The sequence below is a fragment of the Molossus molossus genome, unplaced genomic scaffold (genome assembly GCF_014108415.1).
Source record: "Molossus molossus isolate mMolMol1 unplaced genomic scaffold, mMolMol1.p scaffold_m16_p_12, whole genome shotgun sequence".
Lineage (NCBI taxonomy): Eukaryota > Metazoa > Chordata > Mammalia > Chiroptera > Molossidae > Molossus > Molossus molossus.
The window spans coordinates 23,023,918-23,047,448 of NW_023425347.1; the positions used below are offsets into that span (position 1 = coordinate 23,023,918).

General features: G+C 42.4%; 1 protein-coding gene across 5 annotated transcripts in view; it reads right to left on the bottom strand.

Moving 5' to 3' along the window:
- The window catches only part of RNF144B (ring finger protein 144B), a 151,505-nt gene that overhangs the window by 91,876 nt on the left and 36,098 nt on the right, over positions 1 to 23,531 (bottom strand). For 3 of the 5 annotated variants that reach the window (XM_036255233.1, XM_036255231.1, XM_036255222.1), the window contains exon 3: positions 22,142 to 22,222. The gene's annotated coding sequence lies outside the window, so the exon portion shown is untranslated. Of the gene's footprint in view, positions 1 to 10,152; positions 10,172 to 22,141; positions 22,223 to 23,531 lie in introns of those variants that run through there. The other 2 variants (XM_036255225.1, XM_036255221.1) reach the window with 2 other exon arrangements.

Sequence of the window (23,531 nt, forward strand, 5' to 3'; positions counted from 1 at the left end):
GTGGTATCGTAGATGGGATCCTGGGAAAGAAAAGGACATTGGATAAAAGCCAAGGAAGTCTGAACAAAGTATGGGCTTTAGTTAACTTAAAAGTACTATACAAATTATACATCTATACAAATGTACCCTCTATAATTTCAACAAGTGAGGCTCCTCTCTTCACCGCTGCAAAGACTCTCAGAAGCTGCTGAAGTCCTAGCTGGCTGCCAAGCAGCGAGAGGAGCATGCTCATGTAGCTGGAGAGGAGAGTTCATGGTAGGGCACATACCAGAATGAAATGAGTCCCATACAGTTATCTGAGGCAACTCGTAGCGGTGTCAGTGCTGAAATTAAAAGACAGTACAGCCCTGGCCAGTTTGGCTCAGCGGTTAGAGCATCGGCCCGCGGTCCAGAGAGACCCGGGTTCGGTTCCCGCTAAGGGCGTGTACCTCGGATGCAGTTTGTCCCCAGTCCTGGTTGGGTTGTGCGGGTGGCAGCCACTCAATGTATCCCTTTCACATCAATGTTTTTCTCTCTCTCTCTCTCTTCCTCTCTCTCCCTTCCACTCTATCTGTCCAAAAAATGGAAAAATGTCCTCAGGTGAGGATAAAAAAAAAGACAGTACATAACAAAAAGGGAGGTCACCTGAAGAAGGCCAACTGGCCACCCAGTCAGTGACATTCCCTTGGTGAATCCACCTCTGCTCAGGATCAATTCTCAGCCTTGCAGGTTCAGCAACTAGTTACTTCATCGGTATCTTGAAGTTACTCAAACTCATAGATGCTGACTCACACTAACTAAGCATCAGTGAGTATGTTATATAGGAAAACAGAATGACACACTGTCAGGCAAACCCAACACACTGGGCTTAGTAGGGTGAAGCCTGAGAGGCTGCATTTCTAACAAGCTCTCAGGTGACGCCAATCTTGCTGATTCAGGACCACACTCTACACAGCAAGGGTCTAGTAAAGCTACATGGAAACCAAAATATCAAGTCTATTGGTGAGCTGAATGTGAATTAGATCACAGGAGAGGTGACTGTCTCTTCATGCCATCAGGCTTTGACTGCCTGATGCATCCATCTCCCACTACTAGCACTTGGTGGTGGCATTATCCTTGGCAGTTCACTCTTCATCCTGGACAGGCCTCCCATGAGTACTGCCAAAATGCAGCTGCAGAGACTTTTCTTTTTTAATTTTTTATTTATTGATTTTAGAGAGAGAGAGGAACATCGAATTGCTGTTCTACTTATTTATGCATTCATTGTTTGCTTCTTGCGTGTGCCCTGACCAGGGATCCAACCTGCAACCTTGGCATATTGGGATGACACTCTAATGCTCTGAGCTACCAGGCCAGGGCAGAGACTCTTCTTTTGATGCTTCCACACTTAATCTCCTGCCACCTCCAGTGGGAGTAACAGATTATTTATACATGCAAAAAAAAAAAAAAAGCCTTCAATTAGCTTATGGGCTGGTTTTGCAGACCAAGGAGTCATTCCCTCCAAGAGGACCTGATAAATCTCTACACTGACCTAGTGCATATAAATGTCCTAGATTAGCCTCTAACATTTTTTCCCCTTAGTCTTAATGGAAGAGGGGAAACTGCACTTACACTGTTGCCGCAGTAGAGATGACTCTCATTCCTAAGCTATTTATGGAGCCCTAACTGAGTGCCAAACACGTGCTGGGCATGGGGAAGTAGTGGTGAGCAAAAGCAGACAGGACACCGGCCCTGATACAAAGTGGCCATTTGAGCAAAGCATGCTTTCTGTCTTCAGAATGGCTACATAAACATTTACTCTTATAAACTTTTACTTTCTCCTTTCAGTCAGTTTCACCTTTTTCAAACCCTTGGTTTAACAGCCTATGCTGAACTACAAACCTGCTCAACCAGTCAATTTAGCTCTACGGCACATTTCCCTGGTTTCGTCATCCAACCTGTAATGTTGGTGTGGCTATGCAAACACCCAAAAATAACTCCCAGAAAACTCGGCCAGGTCAAATCAAACCATATTAAAAATTAGACCACTATCTAGAAACTCTATACCAATCAAAGGGGAGCAACTAATGAATTTACGAACAGTACATGTGTAAGCATATTTCTAACAGATTGGTTTAACAGAAAGGAAATCATGGTTTCATTCATTCAGTCACTTTCACACATGCCTGCGAAGGGAAAACATTGTTCAGCAGTCATTCTCAAAGGATAGCATGCAGAAGAATCACCTGGAAAGTCTCTTTAGACTGCAGATTCCACGGTCTCACACCCCCGTTTACGCCAAAACGTCAAAACAATAAAATCAGAACGCCCAGGGCATGCGACCCAGGCAGCAGTGTTTTTCCAAGCTTCCCGGGGGAGGTGGAGTGTTTGGTGTTACTGTTTGTCTGGGTTGTGAGCCATCTCTAAGGTCCTCCCTGATTCTGATTCAGGCAGTCTGCCTGGGGCAAGGCCTTCGAGTCTGTGTCTACCAAGTGCCCCCTGTGATTCTTACAATGGCCTTTGAGAAATGTGTCTGGCTTAGCCCAGTCAGAGGCTCCCATCCCCAGCAAGGCTGCTCCAATGGACCTTTCACCCCAATTTGGAGCCCCCATTCCACGCGTTCTGCTCGTCTGACCTGGGTTTTCCCAAACAGAGAGTGGGAACTCGCCTTACCCTGGGCTGTATAGCAAGGAAAGCCCATGGCTTTCTACCACAATGACCTTGGTAGCCCCCCTTCTATCACTAACACAACAGGATGTTTCTCCCCCTTTCTTAACAGTGTGTACCAGAGACATGGTCTTACCAGTACCTAACATAATAACTAATTTAACCTTCACAACAATATTAAGAATAGGAACTCTTAGTACTAATCCACTGATAAGGAAAAGAAACAAAGGCACAGAGGTTATGCAAATTGCCTGTTACCCATAGTCACTTGAGATGATGAATTTGGACCCTCACAGTGGGATCAAGGCCCACTCTCTTACTCACAACACTACAGAGGCGCCCACCAAACATGAGTTGAAGAGCCTGCCTACACACTGCTCGCTGCCAGAAAAATGATGTAGAAAGACTCAAGGAACTAATGTTTACTGTATCCCTACCATGTGTACCAAGTGCTGGGCTAGGGGCTTTATGTATATGATTTCATCTCATCCAAGAGTCAGATACAATCCAAATGGTCATGGACACACTAGACTGCCTTATTCAGTGATGTGAAGCGTTAATGGTTGTAAAGCATTGTGGAACAAAATAAAATAAATCAGTCAAAGAAACCTTCCAAGTGGACCTAGCAGGCTGCGTGCTGAAGAGCCAGCTGTGGGGATGCGTGTTGGGGGGAGAGGAGGCTGAGTGGAGAGAGACTGTGGAGGGATTCTTGAAGGAAGGGAAGCCATGGAGATCTCTGGCTCAGAAAAAGGCCTGGGCTTCCCAAGGTCTCAGGAAGGGACAGGAGTTTATTCAGACACACTGCTTCTCAGGGCAAATCTTAACACGTGAGGACAAATGGCGGAGATCCACCCCCTCTGAGGAGGGACATGATATGCCTCTGCCTTTAAGACAAGCCAGCGTCTCCCACTTCTTCAGAGAAACAAAACAGCCATTCCTTTTCGTCCTGTCCTGAAGAGGGGTAGGAAGGGAGAAGTGCGTTGCTAATCCAATGCCTTGCACTCCAAGGACCTTAATTAAACATTTGACAAGTGGGCAAGAGAGACTGCCTGTGTCTTTAAACACTGGTGACTGGCTGCTAAGTGCCACCTTTTCCCCAATTCTAACTGTTTGGAGGTCATGCATTGCCAGTCCCATAGAAGAAGAGCCACAAGGAAATGTGCCTTGCCTCCCGGGTACCAGAGGTCTGTTGCTATTTGCCAGGCCGCAGGGCATATTAAGCCTTAACAATATGGAGACTCTATGCTAACCAGCTGAAAAAAAGGCCTAAGAAACAGGGACTCGGATTCACAGACAAGCCCCAGAGACGTTGGCCTAGGCTTGCTGGCAAAGGACCTGTCCCAACAGCACAAGCCTTCGGGATGGACAGCTCTCATCCTAGAAGAGGAGGTTCTGTCTTTCCGGGGGCTATGGGCTGCTCTGTGCCCAAAGGCATGCACTGGAACTGAAAGGCAGGCAACCTTATGCAGGTGGATCCCATTCTTATCTGAGGCAGGAGTGAAAAAGCAAGGATTTCTGTGAGACGCGCTCCCATCCAAGGCCGAGAGCAGCTGTGCTAGGTGTACGAGCCGCAGGGTCACCGGAGGGAGGAGAGTAGTAAAGAGGGGTTGTGTAATCAAGTCTAAAACAAGGGCCAGTGAACAGAAGGAAACACAGGCAATGATCTTCACTGAAGGCAATGAATGATAAGAATAATAAGTACACAATTAAAATCATTCCATATTTCCCTTTTTATGTACTCCTACCATGATCTATTAGCAAATTGGACAAAACAAGCATTACCAAAAAATAAATAAATAAAGCCTAATTAAAGCTGATTGAAGCCTTTATTTAAAACCTTCAACTTTGTGTTGTATTCCCCCTGGGCCTCTAGGGCTGAGTAGACTATATATATCAAGCAGACCGGAATTAATGGTTCGAGGCTTTTTTCACCTCCTCCATCCAAGAAATAATAGCTGACAGCACTTACAATGTAACATTGTTTCAAGGCAGACTGCACTCACATTTCCCACCTTTAATGTGTTCCATTTAGAATCCACACCTCTTGTTTTCCCTCTGTACATTATAACATCGTAATCTCCTGTATGTGCTACGCTGAAAATGACTTTGGTGGCAAACAGTGCAGTACCTGCTCGCAGCCCACTGAACCTTGACGGCGAGCACCACCGCCGGCGCTCAGCACATTCCCGGGCTGGGCGTACCAAATGAAAAACAAGCCTATTGTTTCTAACAAGTACATGCTGTGTGCGCGTCCACAAGCAACAAACCTCCAAAACAATACGCTTTTGAAGACACCTGTTGTATTAAGGAAATCAACCATACCTCAAATTGGACAAATCCCCATGAGAGCAGATAGCAATTGGTACTGTACAGATCTCTTTGTCTATGTTCTCACTTAGCTGTCAGGTCACCGGGTGGGGACTTTGTCCGGTTTTCCACCCACTGTGCCTAATATGCTGTATGAAACATAACAAGTGCTTCATAAACACTGGTTAGAAGAATGAAAGTTGCCTAAGGTTAAAATAAATAAATAAATAAACGCTATGCATTTATGAAATATCCTTGGCTAAAACCATACAAAATAAAAGAATTGTATTTGATTAGGCTCTCAAGCAAACACCTACAGGTTTTTCTATATTTACATTCGCTTTATCTGATTGAAAGGAAGACCCTGGAAAACCCTGGAGCGTGGTATTAGGATTCTGATTGCGCATCACTGTGGCTTCCCATTCTAACTCTGGTTTCCTAGGAAATTTCTTGACCTTTCTAAGACTCATTTTCTTCATCTGTCTAATGGGATTACCTTATAAGCTTTCTATGCGAACTAATATGGTGATAGTAGCTAACATTAATTGAATACTTACTATTTGCTAGAAACTGTACTAAATTCTTCTTTCTTTTAATCCTCATTTTTCCATTGATTTTCAGATAGAGTGGGGGAGAGAGCGAGAAAGAAACATCGATGTGTGGCAGGCCAACACTCCAACCACTGAGTCAAACAGGCCAGGGTCTAAATTCTTTATATGTATATTATTTTATATTTATGTATTACATAAACCTATAATCTAATTTAATCTTCGCAACCCTACGATTATTCTCTCCATTCTTCAGATGAAGAAATGAAGGTATTTATTTATTTAATTTTTTTTATCCTCACCCGAAGACATTTTTCCATTTTTGTTCAGATAGAGTAGGAGGGAGGGGGGAGGGAGAGAGAGAGAGAGAAACATTGATGTGAAAGGGACACATCGAGAGGCTGCCTCCAGCACAATCCCAACCAGAGCCGGGGACAAACTGCAACTGAGGTACGCTCCCTTAGCAGGAACCAAACCCAGGTCTCTCTGGACCGCGGGCCAACACTCTAACCGCTGAGCCAAACCAGCCAGGGCGAAATGAAAGTATTTAGACACAGCTACTTAGCTAAAGGTCATGCAGGTAGCAAATACCATAACCAGGCCTGAAATGCAGGTCGTCTAGTTCTAAAGCTGGTGCCCCCAAGCTCTACGTTATTATCTGCATCTATGGGCCTAGATTGTCTACACACACACACACACACACACACACACACACACACACACAGTGATAATATTCTTGCCTTCCAGGAGAACTAGGAGTCTAGGGTACAGAAGGGACACTTTAACTCAATACGCCCTTATGTATCCCTTGAACTTTAAACTTTATGAATGTATTCCCTACTCAGAAAAATAATATACTAAAAAAAGTTTCTCAAAAACAGAATTGCTACAAGAATTGACAAATCAGCAAACAATGCTACCCTTTGTGTAAAGAGTTGGGGAGGGTATCATTTCCACTATTTAGCGCTAAAAGCATTATGAAGTTTTATTATCACACAAAGACCCACCCATCTAGGTATCTGTTTAATACATGATGAAATTTCTAATCTAATCATTGTATTAGTTCTTTTCTCCACTTATAAAGGTTTCATTGACTGTGCTAGGAGTGTACCCACCTCAAGGCCTTTGGACTTGCTGTTTCTCCAGCCAGGAGCCTCCATCCCCCATTCATCCGGAGGTTTCTCACTCACCTGCCTCCCTCAGGTCTATGCTTAAATGTCATCTTCTCAATCACACACGCTAAAAACCTGCAATTCTTTCTTTTTCTCCATAGCACTTATTCCCATCTGACAACACACGAGGTTGTTGCTTATTAACTTGTTGTATGGTGTGTCTACTCCCTGGTCCCTTAGAGTGCTAGCTCCATGAGGACCTTCAGTTCCCTGCTGTTTCCCCAGCCCCTAAAGAGTGGACCCTCATTTAACTGTTGAATGAATGAACTGACTGTGGCCTATGAAATCCTCCTAAGTTGACATTTTGAAATTCTTAATTTAATATGTATTGCATTTATTTCACAGGGCCTGCTTGAGGAAAGAACGCAGAGTGACCTATATAGGATTTGAAGGAAGAGAGATAATCCATTTGTCAAAGTGTCACCATAAGTAAAAGTCTACCTTTACAAATTCATTCTTTGATGTTTTCAAGTGGAAGAAGGGGTGTGTTCCAGTAGGCTTGCGCATTTGACCTGAGCTGGTGAAGTAGAAAGACAAGAAAGTTGAATTCCGACTACAGGTTTCCATGTCAACGTGCCCAGCAAGGTATTTACCCTTCCTACACCTCAGTTTCCTACTCTATAAAAAGTTGAGAATTGTAACATGCTTAACTTTATAAACATGTTGGGAGGCTTACATTGGTTTAAGCAAGAGTGAAGCACTTGGTAAACTGTTAAAATGTAATTATAGCTAACTAAGTGTAACCTCTTAGGAGAATCATAACTGTTTCTCTCAAAGTTACTACCAAAATATGTTTAAAATCCAAATAAATGTAAAGAATAGAAGAGAAAGTCAAATTTGGTAGAAAGTATAAACTTAAAAAGTCACTTAAAAACAATCAAGGCCAGGCCTTGGCTGGTTTGGCTCAGCAGTTAGAGCACCAACCCGCAGACCAAGAATGGTGGGTTCAGTTCCGTTCAAGGGCACCTACCTCAGTTGTGGTTCGGTCCCGGGCCTGATTGGGGTCATGTGGGAAGCAACCAGTCAATCTCGATCTCGATCTCGATCTCTCTCTCTCTCTCTCTCTCTCCCTCCTCCTCCTCCTCCTCCTCCTCCTCCTCCCCCTCCTTCCCCCCCTCTTTCTGAAAATGGAAACATATCCTTGGGTGAATATTAAAAAAAAAAAAAAATCAATGCCAATTTACTTGAGCTTTACATTTTTAAGCTTTGTGAAGTAAATTTGTAACAAACCTACAGAAAAATAGTGTGGTTTGGCTGCCAGCAGGCACAGTTTAAGAATTTCCAGGGCGGGGTTAACACAGCACATTCTATCAGAGCAAAGCACAATAACTCTGAGAAGCCACCCAGAAAAACTCAACTGAAACAGCATTTATTTAACTTCAAAGAAGTAGTAGTGACTTGCCGGCTGGTAAAGGGGGGAAAAATGACTGCAAAATCAAATTTCTCTTGCTGCCTTTTCTTCCCATTTATAAAAGTTTAAGCGACAATCTTCTCGAGGACAGTCAACCTTCATGTAAAGGCTACGGAGTGACTGACAGGTAGGTGTTCAACAGTCATTCAGTAGTTTGGATTTGCATTACAAATCAGAGCATGTGAGGACAGAGCATGTCTGAGGCCTGGTCCAAATCCCTCATTTTATAAAGAAAGAAACTGACACACAGGCAAATTAAATGATTTTTCCAGCTCTCATCTTCATTCATTAAAAATAGTAATACTTTCAATAGTAAAGGTAAATTAAGAAAAAAAAAAAAGGGAAGACACCAGTCTAAGTGTTTTAATTAATGTGGAAATTAATTTTTTAAGGAGAAAAATAATTGTCCTTCTTAGTCCAAAGAAATTAAATTAGTAAATAGCCCAGATCACCATCTCAGGGTCTTTTTATCAAAGTCTACTGAAGTCCGGCCGGTGTGGCTCAGTGGTTGAGCATCACCCATGCACCAAGAGGTCGCTGGTTCGATTCCTGGTCAGGACACATGCCAGGTTGTGGTCCCAAACCCAAGGGGGGGCATGCAGGAGGCAGCCAATCAATGTTCTCTCTCATAGATGTGTCTATCTCTCCCTCTCCCTTCCTCTCTCTCTAAAATCAATTAAGGAAAAAAAATTTTTTTATAAAGCAAAGGCTACTAAAGCTCCTTAATATTTCAATTAGGGTTTTTCATATAAGGGAAAGTAATAGCCTTTTTCTCCTTCTCAAGTTGCAAATCCTGAGACTGACCATTTTAACATATATCCAAGCTATAATTGTTTGTCTGTCTTGGGTTAGTTGCTAGACCCGCATATGTAAATGGAAGAGACTCATCCAAAATATTTTCTTACCATTATTATGGCCATATATAAAGTCACTCCCACATTCAAGAGGCAGACTTTGTCCCTCTTTCAGAGAGACGCTCCTGCCTACAACCGAATGCATCATCTCGCAAACCTTCAAATTACTCAGTGATCAGCATCGCGTTTACCAGAAGAGACGCCCATAAATTCAGAGATCACTTAAGAATAATAAAACAACTACATGAAACAAATAATAAAACTACTATCCAGACTAATAATTTCCAAATGTCTGGGTACCATTTTCTATTAAAAGGGTTTTCCTGTTTCTAACACTAAGGAAAACCTGTGCTTGGTGTCAGCTATTCAGGCAGAAACTCACACATAAAAATGAGGCTTCAGAGAAGCCAAAAAGGGAGACCACTATGTGCTAAGTATGACTACCATCCGTTATCCCTCCTAATCCAAATTCCCATTGGAATGATCATTGTTTTGGAGATGAGAAAACAAAGTCTCATAGAGGTCAGTCATTTGCCCGAGTTCACCTAGGTAATAGATTAAGAAGCCAGGAATTATACCCTTATGATATTAATGCTGAAGCCGGAATTCCTTTTTCAGAAATACCATGTGACTTTTCCCCCACCATCCTGAAATTCACCTCATTGTTTGCTCTCTTTAAGTGTCTTCAGGAAATGTCTTTTTTTTTTTTTTTTTTGGTCAGAGACAGTGACATACTCTTTGGCTAATAATGCATTCAACTCAGATGAGCACAGCTGTTTAACAGTTACTGTCATCCAATGAAAAGTAGACTCTATGGGAAAAGACCAAAGGACAGGAAGGTTTTGAGTCAAACAAAGCAGAGAAAATTAAAGAATTGTGGCCACAGAACAGGTGGTGGCTGGCCTCTGACAGTATGACAGTGATGTCCAGGTGGCAAGCCACCCTACCATAGGTATCTTTTTCATATTCTGAACTAATAAAATGCATTATAGAGAAGTTCATCCCAAACCATTCTATTTAATGCACTCTGAAAATACATTTGGGAAAACTCATAAATGAATATACCTAGGCCTGTGGGTATGAAAAGACTAAAAGAACATGCTGCTACCCCATAAGAACAGTAAGGGACATTCCGAAATGCTGACTGTTAACATGAAGTCTGAGGTGCTCATTCATCTAACTAATATATTCAAGCACATATTATGTGTCTGTTCCCAGATATAATTTCCATCTACCATGACACCAGGCTGCATCAGGAACTCAAAAATGTCTTCATCTTTAGCCTGAATGGTCCATGGACTGTCTTTGGCAGGGAACTTTTTGCTTTTTCAGTTCTAGCTGGGTAAGGAAGTTGGCCTGTGATGTCCGAGTTACAGGAAACAGGGTCTGTAAGACAAGGGAGGACTGTGAAGCTGAAATAAAGTTGTTTTGAGGCTGAAATTAGCTATGCCTCTCTTAATCAGAGCAAGAAGTAGCGTGGGTGGGAGAAGCATCTAATGTCCTTTGTGCAGAACACAGAATACACCTTTATGGGTATTTCCTGCCTCTCTTTTAAGAGAAAAAGGGAGCCCAGCCAGTGTGGCTCAGTGGACTGAGCATCATCCCATGGGTCTGAGAGGTCCCTGGTTCGATTCTCAGTCAGGGCGCATTCCTGGGTTGCAGGCTCAATCCCCAGTAGGAGGCGTGCAGGAGGCAGCCAATCAATGTTTCTCTCACATCGATGTTTCTATATCTCTCTCCCTTCCTCTCTCTCAAAAAAAAAAATCAATAAAAAACATATTTAGAGAAAAAAGGCAAATGGGTTGTAAGCATGCTGAAAAGGAAATAGATAACCTGTATGTTCTAGAGAATATATTTAAAATATCTCTGTTTTCCAAAGGTTCTAATCACATACAGGCTTTTCAGGAACATGTTATATGAAAGCTGTGTATGCCTATTTGACTAAGTATGGAGTACGAGGAATGTTACTAGAGATGATAAAGTTTACATGGAAATTATTCCAGAAGCAATGACATACCCAGCAAATTTGATCTGGAGTAAATCATCTAACACTACCATTCTCTCTGTGACAGAATGTATAATTGTAAAATGGGAACAAATAATAACAAGGGCCAGAAAAGAAGCATAAGCAGAGATGCTTTTATTTTACTTAATATACATAAGCATACCAACTAAAAAAGATAAAGGATAAAAATGAAAATAAAAAAGATTGCCATTCAAAAAAAGGAGAACTTGAGGTAGTGAACACACAATACAACGTACAGATGATGTATTATAGAACTGTACACCTGAAACCTATATAATTTTATTAACCAATATCACCTGAATAAATTAAATATTTTTAATTTTTTTCTTTATTGATTTTGGAGAGAGAGGAAGGGAGAAGGAGAGAGAGATAGAAACATTGACTAGAGAGAATACTGATTGGCTGCCTCCTGCATGCACTGGGGATTGGGCCCACAACTTGGTCATGTGCCCTGACCAAGAATCAAACCGGCGACCTCCTGGTGCATCGGTCGACACTCAACCACTGAGCCACACCAGCTGGGCAAAATTTTTTAAAAGGGAGAAAAGTAACAGACCAATACCTTTTAATTATTTTAATGTATTTTGGGGTTAAAGAGAGAGAGAAAAAAAACATCTATAGACTGGCCTATTAGAGTAACTGAATAAGCTAATTTCAATAAAAAGGAAATATCTGAAAAAGTTACTGTTTATGGTAATTACTAAATTATACTGATGTAATATTGTATTTTCTTGTGCCTTCTTTAATTTTAAACAAGGATTTAGAAAGAAAAACAATGATGCTATTCAAATTCAAGAAAATGCCATGTGTAAACTACAATTTACACTTACAAGTAACAATTGCACCCCTTACAATTTGCACTGTTTCACCGTTTCAAATTTTAAACACAAAAAAAAAACCCCACATGGTCACCGACAGTGACAGAATTGAAGGAGGTAGATTTCTTCATCTGCACGATCACTGCACTTTCATTGTTTATTTCAAATCTTCTGTTTAAACATAGAAACGTACAGTTCCACGAGGGTCAGAGACTCAAACTACACCTGGAGGGAGCTCAAACAATTCTGAACTTGCAGGAATTTATTCTCAAAAGGGATGTCTGTGGATTACTCACATTGGGGAAAGCCAGAAACCATGCTGGTCAGCCCCGGGGAGAGGCCTAGACAGTTAGGAACTGAGGCCTCCAACCAACAGCCTTCCAATGTCTGAAGCTGCAGCAGCACCTTTGCTGCAGCCTCATGGAAGAGGCTGACCCAGACTCTAGTCCCAAAGCTGCTCCCAGATACTGACCCTCAGATACTGTGATACTGTGTGAGAGAAGAAATGTTCATTTTTTTAATGGCATTAACCAATGTTACTCCAATACATTTTTTAAAAAGTGAATATATAGCCCTGGCCGGCTTAGTTCAGTGGTTAGAGCGTTGGCCTGCGGTCCAGAGAGACCCGGGTTCGATTCCCACTAAGGAAATGTACCTCGGTTGCAGTTTGTCCCCGGCCCTGGTTGGGTTGTGTGGGTGGCAGCCACTCGATGTGTCCCTTTCACGTCGATGTCTCTCTCTCTCTCTCTTCCTCTCTCTCCCTTCCACTCTATCTGAACAAAAAAATAAAAAAATGTCCTCAGGTGAGGATAAGAAAAAAAAAAAAGTGAATATATATATTTATATATATATATTTCAGTGGTTAAGTGAGTCTCCAAATTAACTTCCATATGGAAACAATGTTTATAAGTAATACAAATGTGCTCATTTATAGCTTAACTATATATTATTAAAACTCAACAGTAACCACAGCAGGACTTAGAACTTGGGCCAACAGAAGAGTTTTTTCAGGGAAGTATTTTATCATTGACATTTGTTTCGAATTGTCATCTCGTGGTGATATTAAAAAGCAGACCAACGTTTATTGGTTTTGTTTTATAACTAGGCACAGACAAGGCACCCCTCATTGGGTTCACCCATGGCAGGCCACTCTTACTGTCCTACACTTGATAGGTCATGGTCAGGAAAAGAGGAGCTTTAAGTCAATCCTTGAATAAGATAAGAAATCTAGACTTACTGAATGGACAGTAAAGAAGTACAACAGACAGAAGAACATATATTTAAACTATATCACCCCCTCAAGAATACCGACGTTACTAGAAAGGAATCAGCACTTAAAGTGCACCCTATGCAGCGATGTGGCAGTGTCTAAGGATGGCTCAAACATAGATATTTTTCATATTTCAAGATGTAACTGTCAGTGTTATTTTTGACTGCCACCATACTGGAATAACTTATTCCCATTTTCTCTAGAAGGACACCGAAGGACAGAAAAGTAAACCTGTGTCTCAATAGAGGCTACCGGTAAAGAGATACCCCTACTGACAGGTTGAAAACTCGAACAGTCTCACTAGGAAAACCATGACACCAGAGCACGATTCCTAAGCTTGTCTCTGAGCCCTTCTTCCCCACTGTCACAACGGCAATCTTGCCACTTCCAGTAGGTTGAATGACCTGGCTGTTCACATCCCAAAGGACAGCCAATCCACTTGTGGAGCCTTGCGCAACCTGACACCTGTTGGCAGCTGCATCACACCACGTGGTTCATCTGCAGTGACCACCGTGGTCCTGAGCAGCATCAAGTGTGATGTGCCATCTGGTGCTAAGCTGAGACTGGGGTCCTGCGATCAAGAACAAGGCTGTACAATGAGAAATGGTCGTCTTCCGCATGGCCCTGTGTTCTACATGGTTTTTTATTTCATTAATCCAATCTATTTCAGTCCAAGTAATATCTACGCCAGGTCCTGCAAAGGAAACACAGAGGTAAGAGCCACCTAGCAGATCGAGGAAGGTTACAAAGAACTACCCAGCTCTTTATAAAGGACAAACAGGAGTTCACAAGGCAGGAGGCAGGAAAATTGCCTCCAGTTACATCAGTATTTGTCAATTTACCTTGTCTGTGAGCACCTTTAATACTGAAGACAAAACCCATCATTCTTATTTCAATTAGACAGCCACAAAGAAATTTGTAATGTTTGTTTCTCTTGGGATGCACATGACAAAATATTTGTGAATAAATACACTTATGAATAAATAACTCCTTTGCTGAGAACTTACCTTGTGCTAGACGTCACAACAGTTATTTTAGTTCCACAATATCCCCTAAACATTATGTACAGTATTATCTTTACAGATGAACACCCCTTACTTAGATCGTCATCGGGCTAGTCAATGGCTGAGCCAGATTTCGAACCAGGTTTGTCGAATGCCAATGGCTCTAGTCTTAATTACCGCTCCAGAGTTCCTCTTTTATAAATCATATACATACCTGAACCAAGCCCTGTTCCTCTATTTAGTAAGAACCGCCAAGTTGACATCATTATGTTCTCCTTTTCTCGGCTGTGGAACCAGACCTAAGTTTCCCTCTCACAGTTGCTTACGCCAGAGCCGCTCCCTTCAGCACGGACCACATCATAACTCAGATGGCGAACTTAGACAGGGAAGTGGAAGAAAGTTTACTTTGCAGAATGTGGAGCGCTCTCAGCTTGGGGAGTCCCTGCTTCTGAAGCCCCCTCATTTTCTGAGTCGCAGAAGTAAGAGAAACTCTGCAGCTGAAATGACTCAAGAAGGAACTTGAGATAATTGAATACCTCTGCCTGCTTCATTCCACTGAACGTTCTTCTGATGAATACAGTGTGGAAGCACAGCAGAACGAAATGGACCCAGTGAGCTAAACCCAAAGAAAACAGCTTTCCAGAGCTTAAAGGGCATGCAAATATTACCTATTCTTTGAATGCCTGTTTTGTTGTCGTCGTCGTTAATCCTTACCCAAGGATATTTTTTCCATTGATTTTTTAGAGAGAGTGGAAGGGAGAGAGAGAGAGAAAGAAACACTGATGTGAGAGAAACATATAGATTGATTGCTTCCCACACGCTCCTCGACCAGGCCGGGGATTGAACCTGCAACTCAGGTACGTGCCCTTGACTGGGAATCAAACCTGCGACCGTTTGGTACTCAGGCCAATGCTCCAACCACTGAGCCACAATGGCCAGGGCAATAATGCCTGTATTTTTTTAAAAAATGAAAAGAAATGAGGGAGGGAGAAGAGTCCACATAAAAACAAAGACCTACTGAAATGCGAAGGTAAAAATGAAGAATCCCACCCTTGCAACTCTCCCTCTGAGCTGATAAGACTCACCCGTTTTTCCCAGCCCTACTTCTATTACTTCTGACCCTGAACACACGGGTTTGAACTGTGCCGGTCCACTTATACACAGATTTTTTAAAAATAAATATTTTCTCTTTCTGATGATTTTCTTAATAACATTTCCTTTCCTCTTGCTTACTTTGTTGTAAAAATACAGTATGTACTACACAATATGTGTTAATCGACTGTTTATGTCATCAGTAGGCTATTAGTAGTTCAGTTTGGGGGAGTCAAAAGCTGTATGTGAATTTTTGACTGTGTGGGAGGCCAGCATCGCTAGACCCCGTACAGTTCGAGGGCCAACTGTGCTTATAAAAGAAAATAGTACATGGTGGTCCACTTAATTTCCCCGTCATCTGAAATGGCTCCTAAACAACTAACTCTAGGATCTTTGACTGTGGCACAATTTTCTTGCTTTTTAAGGAAATTAAATCAAATTGTGGTTGGAAAAAGAACTGGCTAAGCATTCTTTTAAAAGTTCAGAGCAGTCTAAATTACCGGTTTGGACACACAAGAAAAAGAAAGTTTTGTTTTGTTTTAATCCGATTTTAAACCAGGCTAGTTGAGGCCACTGAAAAGATGAACTATATAATTACAGCAATTGATGCAGATAATACAAGGCAGCTACAGCGAAGAAATACAGGCAAACCCAAGGGCTGAGACCTAAAACCTTTTCTCCCACTTCCTCCATGGAAGTCCCTTTTCTCTTCAATAACAGAAAAAAAGGGAAACATAAATATCGTATTGCATATTTAATGCGCAAAAACCTACTGACATTACATTTAAAATTGTATTTCTTACAATATATAAATTTCATCACTTCTTGTAAAATAAAGGTAGCCTTTTATGGAGAAGGGGGAATTATTCCTTAAAGGGTTGCTAAGTATATTTATTTACATTTAATATAGGTTTCACACACATAAACAGTCAGGCGCCATTTAACAACAGGAATATATCCTGAGAGGTGTGTCGTTAGGTGATTTCTTTGTTGTGTGAACATCACAGAGTGTACCTGCACAAACCTAGCTAGTGTGGCCTACTACACACCTGAGCTGTGACGTACCCCGTTGTCCTAGGCTACACGCCTGTATGGCATGTTACGGTGCAAAATGACATGAGATTAAATCAAGCACAAGACAAAATAATGCAATCAAGAGACTCAGAAAATACAAGGAGGGTGATTAAAGCAAAAAGATTAAGTTGGCACATTAACTATTAAAGTGTGAAGAACATGGCTCCTTTAAAGACTTGACAGTAAATGTTAACTTATTCCTCATATGAGTCAGGTGTAACACCGCGGTGTTTATAATATCAGCAGCAACGCCGCTGTTTGAATACTAAGCAGGCAATCATGCCTTAAAAGAACAAGCCTTAAAAGAACAAGAACAAGCTTAAGCAGGGAATTTTCAAGTGCATAAAAAATGTGGTAAGGAAGTAGAAAATGGGACATGGAAAAATTGAAAGTAGAGAAAGTAATTCCCTTACCAGGAAATGATATAAAAATAATCAACTCAATGAAAACGTAATGCAAAATGAGGTCAACAACACTGAAAACATAATACAGAATTAGGTCAACGACACAGACCTAGAAACCTCCTTCCTGTCTCCCGACTCTGCATGCACTTCATCCGGTCACTGCTAGCCACCTTTCCACCCTCCAATCCAGTGCTAAGCTCGAACAGCGCTGAGATGGAAGAAGGAGTGTCCACGTGTGTGAGCCCACGCGGAAGCCTTGACACAGCCATGGCCACAAGATCTGAGAGCTGGAAGTGAACGTGTGAGTACAGCTGAAAAGAACATAAACTGTCTCCACAAAGAACTTCTGTTTTGCACTGCTTGACCCAGAGTCAGCCTCGGAAACTTCTTCATGGCTCCAGCACCAGAAAATCTGCAAAGGAGGGAGGAGAGGAAACTGCAAACACAGCTCTCCCCATGCCCTTTCAAGACTCCAGGTGGGCTGGGGCCCTTACATGTTTTACATGACAGCTGCTGGGTGGGCCATGGCGGTGGGCCACCTAGTCCCTGTTAAGACTGGCACGAGCAGGACTGGCTCCTTTGCTCTCCTCTGGATTCCAGGTTCTTCTCTCCTTCCTCCTCCCCAGGTGCCTGGAACTCAGATGATAGCTGAATAAGCTCATGTATCTCCAAAGCTTCAGCCTTACTCTCCTGTGCACTCCAGCTCCATAATTCCTACTCGCCTAGTTCACCCAGGAGTGCTGGAGAATGAACCAATGACACGAACCCACATCAAAGTGGGAACAACTGACGGGTCTTCCCCTCTCAACTCCGTGTGCTCTCGCTGGGAAACCAAGTCAATCTCCTAGTCCCTGTATTTTAGGTAATACGGAGAAGGAATCTGGGGCTAGGTTGGGGGTGAGACGTTTGTTTCTCTGTAGCCCCATCCATCACAACACTGGCTAGCTTGGAAAGTGACAAGGAAGCAGCCAGGTGCCGACTGGGAGCTCCCTCAAGGGCAGGGGGACCGCAGCTCTGGGCTGCTTTCTCCCAGCCCCCCACAGAGGGCAAGCCCAGACCACCTCATGCCATCTCCTCCCGTCTTCAACTTTAACAAAGAAATGAAATTCTAACACATGCTACGACATGGATGAACCTTGAGCACATTATGCTACATGAAAGAAGCTTGTTACAAAAGGACAAATAACTGTATGATTCCACTTATATGAGGTGCCCAGTGTAGGCAAGTTCACTGAGACAGAACGAGACTAGAGGTTGCCAGGGGCTGGGGAGAGGAGGAATGGGGACTTTCTATGTGAAATGATGGAAAAGTTCTAGACAACTGGCATACCTCGGAGATACTGTAGGTTTGGTTCCAGACCACCACAATAAAGCAAGTCTTAAATTTTTTGCTGGTGGATGGTCTTGCCTTTACTTTGTAAAAACTGCTGCATCTGTGACGCTCAATAAAGAGAAATGCAACAAAACAAGGTCTGCCTGTAGATGGTGGCGGTGGCTGCATGGCATTGTGAAGGTACTAATGTCACCGAACTGTTCCCTTACACATGGTTCATTTGATGTCGTGTATATTTAACCACAATTTTAAAACTTACAACAAAACAAAATACCCTGGCCAGTTGCTCAGTGGTTAGAGCGTCAGCCCATGGACCGAAGGGTCACAGGTCTGATTCCCGACAAGGGCAGGTACCTGGGGTTGCAGGTTTCATCCTGGGGGGGTTGTGGGAGTTGGAGGGGGGGGGTGCGGGAGGCAACCAATCGATGTGTCTCTCTCACATAAGTGTTTCTCCCTCCCTCCCTTCTTCTCTCTCTAAAAACATAATGGAAAAAATATCCTCGGGAAACTGGTGCAGCCACCATGGATACAGTATGAACTTTGTTCAAAAAAATAAAAAAATAGAACTACAAAATAAATACATAAATCCTCGAGTGAGGATTAACAAAAAAAGAGGAAAAAATTAGCAAAGGGAGACAACCACACACATGCATCCCCCACCCCACCTCCCCGGCCCCTGATGCCATTCTACTCCTGGCACTTCAGCGTGGGACTGTGTTCTCTGGTCAGGGTCCAGCCAAGGAGGTCTGGCTCCCAGAGCAGGCACACAGAGAGGCTCGAGGGCTCCTGATCGGCTGTCACAGAACAGAGCCGGGAGGGTGCTCAAGCAATGTCTCCTTGCGTTTTCCCTGTTCTCTCAGGAAGTGGTCCCCGTTCTTGTTCCCCTTGCTCTCCTATGCTATCCCTGAGCCAAACTCCCAAGGGTTGACTCATGGGTGGCCTTGAACCCACAGTCACTATTTCCAGGTAAGCTTTGCTGTGACCCAGGCAAGTCCATTCCCCACCTTGAGTGGACTCTGCTGGACCCTTGAGAGCTGGGCAGATGCACCAAATGACTGAGCTAGCCGCTGGGAAAAATATGGAGTTTCCCCTCTTCCTTTCTTTATCATGTTCTTAGTATCTTTGTAATACAACAGTTATTCATTCACCAGATATTATTCACTAGTTATTATGCCATGTAACTGTGTTGTACAGCATAGGATGGAAGACAAACTTCTGTGCAATGGTGCATGACCCTGGGCAGTCTCAACTCCTAGTGCCTCAGTGTCCTCATCCACAAGGTGGAGATAATGTCTAGCTCATAGGATTTGTATGAACATTAAATGTTACACATAAAAGGTTTAAGGAAAATACCTAACACGTATTGAGCACTCAAAGTCAAGCATTGTTCCTGTTGTTATCTGAGTTCATCGAACACCCTCAATCTTCATTGCTCAAGCTGATGCATGACATTGTTTGAATGGGGTGACTTACTTTTTTTTTTATCCTCATCCAAGGACATTTTTGCATTTATCCTCAGACAGAGCGGAAAGGAGAGAGGGAGGAAGAGAGAGAGAGAAAGATCAATGTAAAAGGGACATATCAAGTGGTTGCCACCCACACGACCCCAACCAGGGCTGGGGACAAACTGCAACCAAGGCACATGCCCTTAGCAGGAACCGAACCCAGGACTCTACAGTCCGCAGGCTGACACTCTAACCGCTGAGCCAAACCGGCCAGGGTGGGGTGTCTTTACTTTTTATTTTATAATTCTTTCTACGGTTTTTTATCCACTTGTACTACAGTGGCCAAAATTCCAGGCAGCCATCTGGCACATGCTAACCGAACCACGTTAGGAATCTCAAGAAAGAGACTGTTTTTTTAAACTGTAGGATCCAAAACTATAAACAGAGGGGAACAGAGATAAGGGGTAACATTTGAAACTCTGGTCCAGATATTCCTGTCTCCACCCCCTTGACTTCTCAATTATATAAACCCACAAGTTCCCTTTTTTGCAAAGTCTAGTTTGAGTGGACTTTCAGTCACTTGCAACTAATAGAGTCTTGACTGAGAATCTTGAAAATAATGTCATTAAAAACTACAGTGCAGCCCTGGCCAGGTAGCTCAGTTGGTTAGAGCATCATCCCAATACACCAAGGTTTCGGGTTCAGTCTCCAGTCAGAGCATATACAAGAATCAACCAATGAATGCATAAGTAAGTGGAACAACAAACAACAAATCAATGTTTCTCTCTCTCTCTGTCTCTCTCTCTGTCTCTCTCTCTGTCTCTCTCTCTCTCTCTCTCTCTCTCAAATCAATAAATAAAAGTGAAAAAAAAAACAATAGTGAAAAAATTGATACCCCTTTAATCTCTCTCTTCCTCCAGTGTGGTTTCTGACATGCTAAGTGACTGAGGGATTATTGCACTCCTTAAATAAATGAAGTATCCCTAAGACACAACAACAAACAGAAACAGAATTCACTGTCTTGAATTCAAGCCAGCCTGTTCATCAAAGACTTGGAGTGTTAACAGAACCAGACGTCCATCTCTTACAGGCATTTCTGCCTTCCCCAACATGACCGTGCCAATCACACTGCACAAGGATGGGGGTTCATGCTCCCTCTAAGCACACCTTGAGGTGCTGTCCACCAGGGGAACCCTTCCTTGTCTCCCTTCAAAGACACTGCCTACATTGCATCCTCAGTGAGGTCTTCTCCTGCCCACCCATATCCTGAACTCCTGGGGCACCCATGGCACCCCTCTTAGCATTTATGATTTTATCATGGTTTATTTCTACATCAGTTTTACCTGCTAATCTTTAAAATGCTTGAGGGAAGACACCTCCACATTTATTTCACCAGTGGTAGTCCCTGGCACAAACTAGGCACTCCATACAGGGTTGAGGAATAGCAGACGGATCGGATCCTCCCGACACGGACCTCCTTAGGCTTCCTCTTGTGGTCTCCTTGCAGACTTCCAAATTGTGCACCCCCCTGCCCAAGTTCCCTGGGGTGAGACCCATCGGGACCCCGCCTCACCCTGCCTTTTTGTTTAGCCTCTGTGGCCTTTCCTCCTCTACTTGCTTGCTGCTCCCAAGACTCAGTTCAGACCTTTGAGCCGTGAAGAAATTATCAAGATAGGAAAGTTCCCTTTGGGATCTCCTTAATTTTTATTTCACCATCACAGACAGGGAACTATAAAGTGTGGAGAAACTTTCGAGATGTACAACAAGTTATCATCCAAAAGTTACTAACTGTAATGAATGGACACTTGAAATATGAACACCCAGAGACACACCTACAGATACAAGATATGCAAAACATGCACACAGGTGCACACACAGACACTCCCACAGACACATGCAAAAGATGACTGAACAGCATACAAATTTAGAAACACTTCTGTGTGTATATCGCAGGAGTTCTACAATTCCACCAACCAAATTATTTTCTTTCCGACAGACATGAATGTTGCTAACATTTTATTTTCCCATGTAAAGCGTACACCATTCAACAATATGTTTGTTTTATAGGGAAAACTCAGTTAACAATGTCAGAGCATTCTTCAGCAGTTAAAAAACTGTGTAGCAGCAATATTAAATCAAACACCAGATCACTGAACAGTCTGGCCTCAATTATATGAGGGCAGATGGGGCTTATATGTATCTGGCAAAAGTTTTTCTCATCTGTTTTCATACTAGACTAATAAGACTTGATTTAAAATCTCACATGTTTTTTGGCCTCTCACATTTTATATTGTCTGAATCCTAGCCGGAAAGTCAATGAAATATAAACACTTTTTAAATTACATCTTTATTGCCTGGCCGGTGTGGCTCACTGGTTGAGCGCTGACCCATGCACCAATTTTGACTGATTCCTGGTCAGGGCACATGCCCAGGTTATGGGCCCAATCCCCAGGGGGGGGCTTGCAGGAGGCAGCTGATTGATGTTCTCTCTCATGGATGTTTCTCTCTCATGGATGTTTCTCTCTCTCCTTTCCCCTTCCTTTCTCTTTAACAGCAATTAAAAAAAAATGTTTTTTAAATAAAATTACATGTTGTTGAGATTTACCATGAAATATAAACATTTGACCATCGTTTTTGCTTCAAGGGAAGTCTGAGGTTGGGCAGCAGTGCTGGAGTGATATTTTCCAGCAGTTGACCAAAGCTATCCGTTTCTAATGCAAAACAAGCCACTTTAAATAACTTGATAGGAACCACCTACCTCTCCACTTTCTTCAGATCCAGATGTCACAGTATGCCAGGCTTCATCATTTGAGTTGAAGGTAATTTCTAGGCATGACACCTATATGCAAATGTACATTGAAAACTAATCAAAGTTAAGTATAAAACTCAAGAAGTCAGGATTGGGGAATTTCAGACTTAAAAAAGACTTAGCAGTCATTTAGTTCAACCCCATCACTTCATTAACAAACACACCCAGATCAATGATAAAATATGCCCGAAGTCACAGAGGAGGGGACAGAACCGCAGGCTCTATGTCAGATGTCAGGTCAAACATTTTCTTCCAAAGTTGACACCATTTCCCTAAACACTAGAGTATCTGTCTTAATAATCCACTCTTACTTGTCAACACTTATAAGAACAATGGGTGCCACGTGTGTGTAGAACAATATCATTAGGTTCATCTCAAAAGAACAATGCTGGCCCTGGCCAGTACGGCTCAGTTGGTTAGAGCATCATCCTGTGCACATGAAGGTTGCAGGTTCGATTCGCAGTCAGGGCACATACCTAGGTTTTGGGTTCCATCCCCAGTTGGGGACACGTGCAGGAGGAAACTGATAGATGTGTCTCTCTCACATCGATGTTTCTCTCTCTCTCTCTCTCTCCCTCCTTCTCTAAAATCAATTAAAAACAAAAAGAACAACAACAATAATGCTGTAATTGTTTTAATTGGCTGTATAGCACTCCCTGCCCCACCATCCCCCCAAGAAAAAAGTAAATGCTCAGTTAGTGAGGCAAACTGCAACCTGCTCTTTAACCCTAAGGCACAGCTGAAATTTTTTTTTTATGAAAAATAAAAATAGAATTTAGGGTGGTAAACCCACAATACAATATACATATGATGTATGATAGAACTGCACACCTTAAACCTATATCATTTTATTTATGTCACCCCAATAAATTCAATTTGTAAAAAATAGGGTTGTAACTTTGAGCATGGGGTGGGGGTGGGGGAGTGGAAACACACCAAAACATTTGTATTAAATGTTTTCATGTTCTTGGAATATCAAAATCACCTGATATGAATTTACCATTTACTATTTTGTTGTTATTTTAAAGGTTTTTAAATTATTCACCATTTAAATTTATTAACATAAATTTGGTACTGAATGTATTACTTTGTGCAAATTAAAGCAGAATTCTTACAGTCTAAAGCGCCCTCTAGTGTTCCTGTGTAAAAACTTCCTTTCAGGTAAAGTTATTTTTTTCTAATAATGGCTGGGGTTCCTTTTGGCCCTGGGCAGTCCTGGTTTAGGTCTATTGTCCCACCATCCTGTTTGGTTTAACATTTGCCTTGATATTTTCACTTTAATGAAGAATTACTATTAATAGTCTCATTTAAAGAAGCTGGGGTTGACTGAGTAGCCCTC